The following is an 11492-nucleotide window of genomic DNA, read 5'->3' on the forward strand; positions in this document are numbered from 1 at the left end:
GTTTATTTTGCCAAAGGAAGGGGCGTTGATTGCAAAGCTGCCAAATTTACCTAAGGATGTTAAAGTCAATAAGTTTGACTCTACATCAGGTAGAGCCCATTATCTAACTCTGTTAAGTTCTATTCTGAGATCCTCATTACATGATGTGACTGGGTCACATGTTGATGTTTTAAGAATCAAAGAATAGAGAGAAATCTTAAAGGAAGTATATGTTGATTCTGATCGCGAAGGTGGATTTCGATCGCATCAGAATTTTGAGCAGTTGCTTAAGAAGTTATGATATATTGCTAAGGAATAGATAACAACAATTTTCCATGTGGATTGTAAGGATAAGTTTTTCCGCAAAGTTTTAAAATAAAAGAAAATTGTTTAATTTTATTTATTTGAAATATCCTTACAATGGCATTTGTGGAAAATTGTTGCTTATATGATTCCACTGACAGCAATATTGGAAAATGGATTTGATTCTTTCATTTGTGGTAGTGTCTAAATTTACCAAATCAGGAAAGTTCCTCATCACCCAAGTTTCAATTGGACCGAAACTTGGAATCATGCAAGTTGAATAGTATGATGAATGAGAACTTTCTAGCATTGGAAAATCAAGACTAATTACTTGTTCACATGGATGTGTGAGTCAAGTGAAGGACTAAAGGGATCGAGTACACATTCTTGTGCACTGGTCATGTCCACCACAAAGCTCGTTAAGACTATTTGATTTACTAAAGTTTAGTAAATATGGTTATACTTACAAGTTTAAGTATAATTCTGAAACATTGGAAACGTATCAATGTATGGCAGAACGAATGGGAAGAATCAAATTAGGCAGAAAGATAAAAGTTTCTCAAATTTGAAAAGATGGGAGAGTACTTTAGTATCATGTTTGTGATCATCTTAATGATTTAGAAATCATATCACAATTAGTCCTCTAAAGGTTATCTTAGTGCATTCTTATGACTAAGAAGAGGAGTCATGAATTGTTGAAATGGTTAGATCAGGAAGATGAGTCATACTTCATTCCAAAACAATTCTTAGAGTCATACTCCAAGATTGTAACTTGAGTGACATATCTTAAAGAAAGGTTTAAAACACTTGTCAAATGTAAGAGTAAAAGTGTCCTACTCTTGTACATTTGAAATTGGTAAGTTGTGATGTTTTGGATAAAACAAAGACCAACTAAGGCCAATTGTGTGAAGTGTTTGACTTGATAAAGAATCCGCACTATCTCTTGAATATTTGGCAAGATAGTCTTATATGTCAAGAGGATAGTGGGAGTCTTAAAGATCCTAAAAAGAATTTCAAAAACTAATCAAGAATAAAACCTGAGGTTCTTCACTAGCACACGACTTGAGGTTTATAACCTATCGTGTTGACATATTCTGTGCCCATTCCAGTTAAAGTTGGTTTTGCATAGGAGTTCTGAAAGTTCTCAATTGGTTGCATAACAACTTGGAAGCAATGGCAGGCCCTGTATTGCCAGGTGGCAAGAAGTTAAGATTGCATAAGTTCAGTCCATATGAGTTTGGATTTGTCATTATCCTTGTCTTGTGACTATGGTTTTGACGATTCACATGGATAAGAACACATACACCATAAAATCTAAGGGTCATAAGGTTTCTCTCCGATTCATGAAAATGATGGTGAGGAAACACTTCCACCAAGTAGATTTGAAGCAGATGGCAAAAGGTCTAAGCAATTGAGACTATGATTACGGCATCCCTTTTCATAGTTCTGAAATTGTTTAGACACACATGCATGCTATCTAAGGAAAGGTGTATGATTTTGATAAAGTTTTATCAAAGCATCTCATATCAGAATTCTGAACTTTGGTAAGAAAGTCAATAAAGTATTGATTTCTAGAAGTCCAGCTGATTTCTGAGTACATGTCAAAGCTAGTGGGAGCATAAGTGTTATGCTAATAATCACCATGTTAGTAGGAGCATGATAATTATTGTTAGTGTTGCAAGTTAGCAATGTTAATTATAGAAAACAAAAGTTTCAATTCGTGAGGCTGCAGGGATTGAAAAAGTTGTTTTGCTATAATTAAGGGAGAGGATATACTTCATTTCAGTTCTAAAGGCTTAGATTGAGACCTTAATCATCCTTAGTCAAGAATATATATATATATATATATATATATATATATATATATATATATATATATATATATATATATATATATATATATATGAATTTCATGTTGGATTGGTTCAACTTAAGGAAATTCTATATATTGCATTCTCAAAATTCGATTATGATTACGGCGTCCCTCTTCATAGTCAAATTTTGAAAACATGGCAAATAAAAATATTGTAGCAAAAGACTAGTCTAGAATCATGTCTTTATGTGAGACATCATGAATCGTGTACCATTTGCTTTGGGTACAGGATCGATTGCATGTGTTATAATATTTGTCATTTCTAAATTTTTCCAAATGCCCAGAGGCATTAAGAAGGGAAAAGGTCTAGAATTGGATATGACTAAAATGATTAAGCAATTGTCGAGGAAAATCTGAGGTTTACCAAAGATTGGTTGCTTAGGGACAGTTGGAAGTATAGTGCTAATTTTGGAAGGACCATATTGACATATTCTGAAAAGAAGTATCTCTTATTCAGAAGTGATAGTCAAAATGAGAATATGGAGTTGTCTCCATAGGTGGAAGTTATCTGTGTAAGATTAGAAAACTTAATGCAAGAAGCATGTCCAAAGCAATGTACTTTGAATATGAGACTTAGTTTCCATGGAGTTGATCTCCATTGGAATACCTTATAATGACTGTTGACAAGTCTTTGTGACTTTGTACATAGTCATTACAGGAGGGTCAGTGCATATACGTTTAAAATCTAAACAGATTTCGATAAATGATAGGAATTTGAAAATTTCACATTTTTCGATAAGGATTTGGGAGTGTGAAATTAGAATCATTGAAATTATGTTCAATTGGTTTATTTCACAAAGTAAGGATCATAGACAAACATAGAGTGCATACTTGGTGTATGGCAAAGCTATTGTTTAAGAAAAACATAGTGTACATGCTTGGAGCATGGGACAACTAGTGTTTTTAATTCAAGTATAAAGTTGATAAAACCGAAACAATGAATCATGTGTAATCAGTATGGTGATAAATAAAAGTGTTTATTTATATTCATAGGGTTTGATACCATATTTGATTCATTTATTCTTGTGTTTCACTTTGCATGTTTTGACTTCCAGAATAACTAAGTCGCTCTTCCTGAATGATTAAGTTATTCAAACCATCCACAGTCGGTCATATGTTGGAAGTAGATATGAATCAAGACTGTCATGGGTTGGTTTGTAGAGGTCCAAGTTGGTGGACAAAGTGGTGCTACAACACTCATGAGTGCTCATAAGTTCTGAGTATTGGATTCAACCCGCGCTCATTTGAATCACTTCATGGATTTTATCACGAGTGATCATGAGACGATAATATCTTATATTCTTCAAACCTAGCGATGTGAGTTGTTACTATGAGTTGGTTATACATTGATTGCACGAAAACGCATTTGGTAACTCGATGTTATAAAACGTGCCTTTGTGTATGATTCAACAAGTAGTAGAACAAGCCATATGAGTCGAAGTTTATCCATTCCTTTTACCTTCGGGATAAAAGCGATATATGTGGGCCCCTTGATGATTTAGCGATGACACATGTGAGTGCTTGGCCAAGCCAGGACTGATTTGATTTGTTCAATCAGTCAGTCATCATAAATCGAAAATCGGGAAACAACAAATGGACAGAGAGAATGATTATAATCCATGTCTCAGTCCATATGATATCTAGAATGGAGGAATATATGATCCCTTATCTAATGGACAAGTCATTGACAAGGTCAGAGTTCGACAGCGGCTTTAAGAGCTACGATTGCCAGTTAGGTTTTGAAGTCATACTCAATAATAGTTTTAGACTTATCCAAGTGGGAAACTGTTGGATTAATGTCTAAGTCCATAACTATATTTGGTATGTACTTGACCCGACCCGACATGGTCCATTTGGGTTGCACTTCACCGACACCATTTATATGGATAGTCTTTTGAGAATAGTATATTTATGATTTATATTAATATATTATAAGTTTTAATATATTAATATGGAATCATATTATTTAATTAGTATTGATCAAGAATTAATTTAGAATTAATTAAGTGATCAAAAAGAACTAATTAAATATGGACTCTTATATATATGGAATGGGCCAAGTTCATTTAGGTTGGGCTAAGCTTTCATGGATGGTCCATGGAGCTTTTAACCCATGGATCCTATGTAAATGAAAGGTCATGGGTATTAGGGTTTACATGGATGTAACCCTAATCCTCCATAATATATAAAGGGGTCCTTGGCTCACAAAATTGGCACAAGTGTGTGAAAATAAGAGTGGGCCGATTTTAGTGTGCATACATATTCTCTCAAGTTCTTCCAAGGTGTTTTGGTGATTTGTGATTCCATTTGAGGCTTCCACACTATTGGGGTTAAGATCTTAAAGCTTGAAGACATCAAGCTACATCAAAAGGTATGTCATCTAACTAGAACTTTGTAGTATAGGTGCTTCATAATATGCTAGTTAGGATGAAACCTTGGAATTGTTAATATTTGCATGTATAATAGAGAAAACATAGATCCAAGGTTTATAGGGTTGCATGTACACCATAGGAGTGTTAGAATGCTCAAAACCCAACAGTAGTATCATAACAGCTGAATATTTGTAAAGAAAGTACACACAACCATCAAATATATAATTTAAAAGTTACATTGTTGCTTACAATACATGTCCCAAAAGAATTACAATATGATGATTCAATAAGTTTTAAGATTGACGTCTTAGCGTCTCTTCTCCAAAAGCTGATGTTTTATCTGTATTACTGAATCCCCTGAGAATACAAGCAGTTTTGAAAGAATATCTGCATAAAGCTGGTGAGTTCATAAGCATTTAGTTTTGGTGGAAAAATGTTATTTGATTCTTTTGAAAAGCGTTCTTCAAGAAACTCCTATATTTTCTTATGAAAAGCGTGTTTGAAAACCCATTCCTTCCATGATCCCAGATTCATACAAGATATGTACAATCCAAGGTGTCATGGAATGAATATGAATATCCGTTGGTTACACGTTAAACAATCTGTTTTTGAATAGTTGGGTTATCCCGGGAAAATCCTATATTTTCCCTAAAAGTTGATGGTTGGTTATCTGTTCTGAACAGAGGTGTACAAGTATCTACCATACTTATATCGATAAAAGTAGTTTTCTTTTAAAACCCTGGTTACACCCAGTGAGGTACATTAGCCTTATTACATAAATAAAACTAATAAAAACATGGTGGACTGAATCCTGAAGGTATTATTAATACTCCCTAGTAATCAATTGATTATTACTCTGAGGTTAGTTCATTCGATCCATTATTATGTAAGTAAATCGCTCTTATATACATTGCGAGTTTTATAACTATGTATTAACTTGATATGGCACGTATCGGGGCCAGTATCCTTTTTGACTCTGTCACCCGTAGACCTGCCGGTCCCACTGTAGCTAGCAGCAAGGTGCGAGATAGTCAGTCCCGTATAGATCTATACACAACACTCACGCTCTCCCTACAAGAGATTTTGGTTATATGTGCTAGTCCTACACTCTGTTTCGGTGGTGAGTGTTACCAAGGACGTGTCTCCAACTTAGACTAACAAATTGACAAGTAATAATGCTGAAAACCCTTTTTGTAATTAACATGAATCCTTTTATAAAATGATATCTTTTACTTCATGATTCATAAGTTCATTGTCTTAGTTTTGAAAACCGTTTTTGGGAGTTGATTTCTTAAACCATTTGGTAAAACTGTTTTCCATGTTAAAAGTATATTGAAAATATAATTATCTTAAACAAAATAGTTACTTTGAGCCCAAGATTAGTTGTGCTTTTGCTTGTATTTCCCCCTGAAAACATGAAGAAAACTCGGAAAAATGTAGGGGTATGAACTCACCTGGTTGAAGAGGCGGGTTGAAGAAGATAAGGCAATAATCGAGCAGAACTTCGACAGGAGGAAGCGGATTTCTCGAGATTCTCGGGAATCTCAGGAGCGTAAAACTTCCTTCGGGACTTGGATATGAAAACCGGGACTTCGGGATATTTCTTGCACACAAAACGAGGTAAAAACGCAAGAGAATGAGAGAAAATGAGCAAAGAAACCCGGAACTCTCGCATCCCTTTTATAGGGGCTGGAACCCTCGCGTACGCGGGGCGTACCAGCGAGGTTACGCGGCGCGTTCGCATGCGTCATGGCTTACCGCATCCTCGGACGAAGCATTGGAGCGACGTGGACGAACCGAGGCCTAGCACCCGAGTACGTTGCGCATACGAGGGTACGCTGGGCGTAAAGCGTCTTGGTTTGTGTGCCTCAAACTTGTAAAATCCGTAACGTTCGCATACGAGCTCCGTTTTTGACGTACTTTATATGCACGCGTAGGTGAGAATGTACTCTACAACTTTCATTTGGACTCTGTCGGCTAGTTTTGAATTATTTTGAATTATTTATTTTTAACAGGCCGGGACAGGAAAAGTCCGTTAAAAATCCATAACTTCTTCATCCGACGTCCGTTTTCGTCTGTCTTTTCACTGTTGTACTACTATTCACGAGACCTTCGATTCTCTTTTAGGTTGCATTGGCTAAAAATCGCTCGATCTCTATTTCGAGTTTTTAGCTGTCTACCGCTATATCCGAAACTTCGAAAAATCACAACTTCCTCATACGAAGTCAGATTTGGGCGTTCTTTTTATGCATGCTCACGGTTTAACGTAATATATGACTTTCATTTAGATACCTAAGGCTAAAAAGTATTTTATTGAAGTTTCACTTTTTACGCTTAACAATGTTTTACCGGTTTTGACGCGGATCTTTGATTGGTCATAACTTCTTCGTTATGACTCGGATTTGAGTGTTCTTTATTTTTTTGGAAACCATGACACGATATCTATCATTTTATGCAACCCAATTTAGATTTTAGAACACTTCATTTTTGATGCTAACTTCTATTGATTCCAAAAATAGATTATAATACTTGACTTTAGGTCATTATATTGACTTTAAATATCGGGTTGTCACATCATCCCCCCCGTTAGAGGGAATTTCGTCCCAAAATTAATTCTAAGATAGGCATTTATGGACTAGGGAAGAGATGCGGGTGTTTTTGTTTCATATGATCTTTGCGCTTCCAAGTGTATTCAGGTCCTCGCTTGGCACTCCAGCGGACCTTCATAATGGGTATGCGACTTTGTTTTGTTCTTTTAAGTTTTCCTACCATGATTTCTATTGGTTCTTCCACGAAGTGAAGACTTTTATTGATTTCTACTTCATCCAGAGGGATGAAGTGGGTCTTATCGGACAAGCACTTCTTTAGGTTCGACGCGTGAAAGGTAGGATGTACGTTATTGAGCTCCTGTGGTAATTGAAGTTTGTATGCTACCAGGCCAATCCTGGAAATGATCTCGAATGGTCCGAAATACCTTGGATTTAGTTTCCCACTTTTTTCCAAAACGTATTAATCCCTTCCAGGGTGAGACCTTCAAGAGTACTCGGTCTCTAACCTGAAATTCCAAGGGCTTCCTTCTTTTGTCCGCTTAACTCTTTTGTCTGTCTCTTGAAGCTTTTAGTCGTTCCCGGATTTGGACAATATTCTCGGTCGTTTCTCTTTATGATTTCTCGGCCTGTGAGGGTGCTGTTAAGTACTTGTCCTCTAGCTAGTTGCGTGTTACCCACTTCAGCCCAACACAAAGGTGATCTGCACTTGCGGCCATAGAGGGCTTCGAATGGAGCAACTTTGATAATGGATATTCGTACACCATGCAGTCACACAATCTCCCTGATGTATGTTCTGGTCAGTTTCTCTAGCTTGTCTGTTTCCTTTGTTGGTAGGAAGCATGCGGATTTGGTTAACCTGTCGACTATCACCCAAAATGGCATCAAGTCCACCTGTTGCCTTGGTAACTTGATTTTTTTTAGCCCATTGCAATCCGCTACCACTCCCACTCAGATATCTCCAATTGTTATCGTAAGCATGCGAGCTTTTGCTCTGAAGTTCATGATAAGACTCATCCTTGGCTCATCCATCCTCACCTCATGTATAGGAGTTGTATATAATTTAAATCGACAAAACTTTCAGTTGGGTGGCTCTGTCCCAAGTCCACAACCAGACAAGGAACAGGAAGTAGGGCAGAATCACACGTCCTAAATCTTGTTGAGTCTAAATTATATGCCACTTTTGCATATACAACTAGCAGCGATAGATTAACCTAATGAGTTCTTATACTCTATTCTTGAACTTGACCTGCAATGCAAGTGGTCTTACTCGGAGATCTCTTGGGTATGCTACGTGTGGTTACTGACTGTTGAGACTTCTTTGGTGCTTTTTGTTTCAAGCTTTCTATCTATTGAGCAGGCTAGAAGGTGTGGTACCCCTCGCATGGGTACTTCTGAAGTTTTGAAGCGATAGGCGATATAAGGGTTTGCGTTATGGATTGGAAGAATTTCAGCTGATTAAGGAAAGAGTTCTTTTACACGGCTTAAAAAAAATTGCATGGTAAGGATCAAGCCAAATCATGTCGGATGAGGATGTCGGAACTTCTCAACGAAGTAGATATTAAGTTATTCTAGAAAAGATGATTACTAGGATAATGAACAATTCTACGCACATAAGTTTTCAGTTCCTTCAGTTTTATTGTGTTATTTTGCTACAAATCCCCTTTTTAATTCAAAATTGGCGGATACTACTAATACGAGGGTTCTGATAATTTGAAACTATGAACTTTCACGGAATGATCCCTACTAGGTCTCTCTATCATTGCTTGGTGTACACAAGTCATGTATAATTAAGATTGGTAAGACAGTTGACTGAGCAACCCTGCCCTAAATCCATAACCAAACAAGGAACAGGAAATGAGGCGGGATCACTCACTTTAAATCTACAAATCTTAATTATAAATGTCCCTCATGTTTACACTAAGCCATCATAGCTTACCTGATAGGGTTCTCAGTTTTATATGAATGCTGCGATTTGGTTCGAATGAAAGAGTAATTATAATTATAAATAAATTATTGGGGTTTGGAAGCGTACCAAACTATAGCAGGGTTCTTTTATGTTTCCCCCATTCCCTGGGGTCAAATTCCTCCTGCTCCCCCGTCGTTCTTCTCTGTTGGACAGTCCCTCTTGTAATGTCCTTTCTCACCACAAAGATGACATATTGGATTTGTTCCAACGTTGGTAGTTGAAGTGATGAATTTGACCGGAGTCCTACAGAAACGGGCGGTGTGCCCGTTCATGTTGCATCTATTGTAATGCAGTACCTGGCAGACTCCATGATGATGGTAGTTGCACTTGCTGCAGTGTGGGAGGTTTCCTAAGTACGGTGTGGTCGGTGTTGGGATAGCAGGGTTGATGGGGGTATTGACTGCCCCAGCTTGTTGCCCTTCTACAGCCCCTTGAGTTGAACAACTCCCTTTCTTGTTCTCGAACTTTCGTTTCAGAATATTAGGTTTAAGGTTCGGAGTGTCTTTACAAACAGGCACTCGTTGTTGTACTTGGTTATCACCGTGATTGGGGTCGTCGATAACATTTCCACTAACATTTGTGTTGTTAGCATTTAGGTGAGTCATGACAGCTGCTACGGCAGCTGTGACCGCAACTTGAAAAGTAGCCAAATCTATCTGAAGAGTTGGTGCTTTGCCAGCGGTTTGGTTACGTTTCTTCGGAGGCATGATTCTGTTATATGATAAGAAAATGAGTTTGTGATCGATTATGGTTGGCTCTAGATGTATTCCGATCATTCATGTGAATGTAAGTTTTTCATTTTGTTATACTATTCTCGATGGTTCGATCTACATCCCTATGATGCAGTCCTGGTAAAAGAGTAGAACGAAGTTTCTAGAATGGTTATCAGACGAGTGTCATCCGAACGAAGTTATCTTTGGTTGGTGGATACTATGATTCAGTTTTCGAAAAGATTTGAAAGTAATTCATAACAGAGTCTACAATAAATTGACTTATAAAATTGGGAAGTAATCACTCTTGATTGAGGTTTCGTGATCCGAATTATTGTTATTAGCCAATACAGGAAAAGACGATAAGTTCGGAATCTAATGTGAGTAATGTATTCATTAAGTCACTAGGTTGCATTATTTATTAGTTATTATTGTGATGAAAAGGCACTCAAACACTTCACGTGTAACATGCGTGGTCCTCCTCCGTTCTATTCTGGGTGATAATGATTTGTTCTCTCCTGATATTCATAGGGTGTCCTTCTCCTTCGTAGGCATATTGAATTTCTGTGCCGTCTTACTTCCGATTCTTACACCGATCTCCATTACTTCATAATGAAGAGTTTGAATCCCGGTGGTTCATGCGAACGTTTCCTCAGTGTTTTTAACAAGGTAACGGCAGATTGTGGTTTCTATAGTTTCCTCTTGGTTGCGAGTACAGGCGGTGTTAATTTCAGACGCATCATCTCAAGAGTGAGAATAATGGAAGTGATCCGTGAACTCAATCACCATAGTTTAACCATTAAATAAGAATGTGATTTTGGTAGAGTTCTAACAATAGAAGGATGAAAGTATTTGGACAAAGATTTCCCTAGGAGATTAGACGTTCGCCGATGTCATTGGTAGCAAAGATGTGATAAGTTCGGGAAAAATTGACCTTGGAGTAGGACTCACATTACACCAGAATCGAGAAAATTTGACAGTACATAGACCTAACCGACTGAAAGTTCAAGGTCTTACCATGAGCATGAAATTAATACTAGAGTCTATACATAGACCTAATTTATATCCAAAGGAGAGAATAGAGTAGACTCTACTTGCGGCGATAATCGCCCGAATGAGTCCTTGATTCTGCCAGACGACGCTCCATGTCCAACATGCGTCTTTCAAACGTTGCCTGATGCCCTCGAAGTTCCCTAACTTCATATTGGGTTGTAGTTAGTTCTCTCTCTGCAGGGTTATATTCTGGTTTAGGGTTCTTCTATGAGCAGTCTCCAGATGGCGAATGCGAACTGTATTGACTCCTGCATCGGCATCAACCTCCATGACCCGGTTGATGGCTGTCCTTCCCTATTCCTCATTATGAGCAACCCTGCGAACCAGAACAGGTAGGATTCTGTCTGCTGAGCCTCCCTCGCTCAGATTGTAGAAGCTTCGGTCTCCGTTGTAGGGTAAGGGTTGCCCTTGCTCGTGACTCCATCTGTTCAAGTTTGCTTCCCACAGGGGTGTGGGTCCTTGAATGTTTTGACGAGGGTTAGGGTTCTGAGCAACTGGAGGTGGATTATAAGCTTCTGATCCGGAACCGTTCTTTGGGAAAGTCTTCAGCAAAATCATCGTCTAGGGGAAATTACGGCTCATCTTTTCGTTCGGCACCGAGCCAACCAGCATTCTCTTGATTAGGATAGTACGGATCTCTAGGAGGATGGAACCCAACCATTTTTATCTAAGCGAGAATAGGGATAA

The sequence above is a fragment of the Lactuca virosa genome, chromosome 9, assembly GCF_052849685.1.
Source record: "Lactuca virosa cultivar CGN04683 chromosome 9, Lactuca_virosa_CGN04683_v6, whole genome shotgun sequence".
NCBI lineage: Eukaryota > Viridiplantae > Streptophyta > Magnoliopsida > Asterales > Asteraceae > Lactuca > Lactuca virosa.